The 2,815-nt window shown below is 48.7% G+C and overlaps 1 long non-coding RNA gene across 1 annotated transcript in view; it reads left to right on the top strand.

The window, feature by feature from the left end:
• The window catches only part of LOC112551487, a 26,526-nt gene that overhangs the window by 22,418 nt on the left and 1,293 nt on the right, over positions 1-2,815 (top strand). The gene's annotated exons all lie outside the window — the stretch shown is intronic.

Raw genomic sequence — 2,815 nt, 5'->3', positions numbered from 1 at the left:
TTTGGTATTTACTAATTGTGCATTAAAAGAAGAACAGGAGTTCGTTTGTTGGAAGGATGCAGCATCCTTGTCTCTGTATTTTGACCTCTGCAATGCAGGTAATACGGCTGATGTGCCCTGCCTCTTGTGTGCCCCGCCTCTTGTGTGCCCCAGCCAGGTTTTGATGCACATGTGGAGCCAGATGAAGGCTGGTTGGATATTAGGAAAAACTTTCTCACTAGGAGGACTGAGAAGCATTGGAACAGGTTACCCAGAGAGCTAGTGGACTCTCCATCCTTGGAGGTTTGTAAGACCCAGGTAGACAAAGCCTTGGCTGGGATGATGTAGTTGGGGCTGGTCCTGCTTGGAGCAGGGGGGTGGACTGGATGTAGTCCAGTCCACCCCCCTTGAGTCCTCTTGAGCTCCCTTCAACCCTCATTTTCTATGATGCTTCTATGATTCAGCTTGTCCTTTGAAGGGCTTCCTCATTCCTCCTCCTTCCCAAGCTTCCTTTGGTCTTTGATTCTTTCTGAGTTCCCCTGGTGTCTCTTAGGCTAAATCATTTCTAAGATCCAACCTATCTGTTTAACTATTTGGGGATTTTTCCCTCTCTAAACCCCAATACTTTGTAGAGAAACAGAAGAGAACTGGTGTCATAGAATCAGAGAAAACGAGGGTGTGAAGGGACCTCAGCAGGTCACATCTAGTCTAACCCCTGCTCACTAGGAGGGTGGTGAAGCACTGGTGCACAGTCTAGCTCGTCTCACCTAAGGGGCAACCATTTTCATTGTCCTACATTTCTCCTATGCGAATGGGAGCCTTTGAGGCTCAATGACCCTCCCTACTCCCTGCCCTTGACCACGGGTGCAGTATGCACCAAGGCATTCGGTGATACACCAGTTCCACACAATGCATCAAAATGCTTCTACTGTAAAACCCCCTTGTACTGTAGAAGGGACTTTTCAAAATGCATCCATCTGGGGAAGGTCACTGAGACCCTCTTGAACATGCTCTTGGGGGCAGGGATCCATATCCCCAATGAGGTCAAGGGGTAGTGGCCAGGTTGGATTTGGATTTTTGCATTCATTATTATTCATTGAGGCAAATTTGATGCCAGATATCCTACACAAGGTGCTGCTGGTTTTTATATATATGTGGTGAACTCAGAGGGCTTGTGCATGTGGCATGGCATAGTCCCTTCGCTTAGGCTGTGTATAAATTGATCTCCTGAATAATCACATCCTCTCTGAGGAGAGAGGCAGCCTCCTTTCAACTGGCCCAGACACTGCAGTCTTGCTGTGGTCATGCCTACTCTCTGCAAAAATCATTCTCCCACTCTGTCCTTTGAAGAGCTCATCTTTCTCCTTGCCTCTCTCCACCAGGCTCTTCTTCATATCACATCAACCTTAAGCTGCTTGGGTTTGCTTTCAAGGCTCTTCATCTGATCCCATCCTCTTCTGTCCTGTCCTCACTAAGATGTTGTCTCACCTCCAGTCAGCCCACAATGCCAGCCGTTTTGCTCTGCTTTCAAACAGCCACATTCATTTTTTCTCCTTCCTGGGAAGAGATCAACACAGACATTTGCAAAGCTACCACATTATTCCCCTTCAGCGTTTTCCTTTTCTAGGATGCCTCCAAAAAGCTGATGACAGCCAGGCTGCTGGTATGCTGAGACCTTATCACCTCCTTGTGCTCCCACATCTGTATGATGCCATTTCTTGTATCTTACTTTATACTTCGATTGTAAGGGTCAAGTGTTTTTGTTCTGCATGTACAGTGTTTAGCAGAATATGATGTTGGGCTCACGATGACAAGGGCTCCTGGGAGCTACAATAAATAAATAAGTCCAAAATTTCTAAAATAAAACAGGAGACAAATTGGGAAACTGAAGAGTAGTGGTAGTTATCTATCATTCTCATTACCGTAGCAACTTTGTGTGCCCAGTCTGTAATGGTATTTATTCTTATAACACTGGTGTGAGTTGGGCACTGTGGCGGGCCAGTCGGGGGCGCTCCTGCGTTGAGCCGCCCACCTCCCTGCGCCCGCCCACCTTCCAGGCTCCGAGTGCCTCCCTGGGGTGCCTCCCGTCCGGCCGACCCCTTCCCTGGAGCACACCCGCTAGCCTGGGGTTCCCGCTGCCACCATCCAAGGCTCTGGACTCACTTCTGGCTCTGCGCACCTTGGAGAACACAGGCCTGATCGTCCAATGGGTGCTAGACCCAATACAGGCACTTGGGGCACTTCCCCAAGTCAGGGGTTGATTAGGAAGCCTCCCTTAGTCCACCGACCTAAGGGGCCTCCTCGGCATAATTTAGACCCACCCCTCAATAAGTCTCCACACCAGTCACAAAGGAGAACTTTATTGATTACAGGGGTAGGGCAGGAATAGGGTAAAAGGTAGAGCAATATCATAGAAATATTACAGGAATATCAAAGGAATCCCATAGAGCAAACCAGGGTGGCTGAGGTGGCCGTTTAAACACGCATCTGAGTTACTGAAGCTAAATATCTGATCGGATCTCTAGTAGGTTACTCACTCGCATCATCCAGAGGTGGTTGCTGTTTCCTCTGAAGGCAGGGCACTCTTGCAGCATGCGGTGATGAGGAGAGAGCCAGGTTCAGATTCACCTGGATGACCGCATGGCTAATGGCTGCCCTTCTTCCTGGCCCAGGCCTTTTTTTTTTTTTGCCAGTTCCTTCAGTTCGGGCACAGTCATCCGGACATACTCGTCCTCCATCCTGACTCTCTACCCTATCCAGTCGACCCGATGCCAAATTAGAAATTGTTTGCTCAAGGGATTCCAGTGACTCTATTCCTTCTCCCAAATTATGCCTC

This window comes from Alligator sinensis, unplaced genomic scaffold (assembly GCF_000455745.1).
Source record: "Alligator sinensis unplaced genomic scaffold, ASM45574v1 scaffold1054_1, whole genome shotgun sequence".
In the NCBI taxonomy this organism is placed as follows: Eukaryota; Metazoa; Chordata; order Crocodylia; family Alligatoridae; genus Alligator; species Alligator sinensis.
Note: the sequence above shows the minus strand (reverse complement) of the source record. Positions and strands in the feature narration are given on the sequence as shown.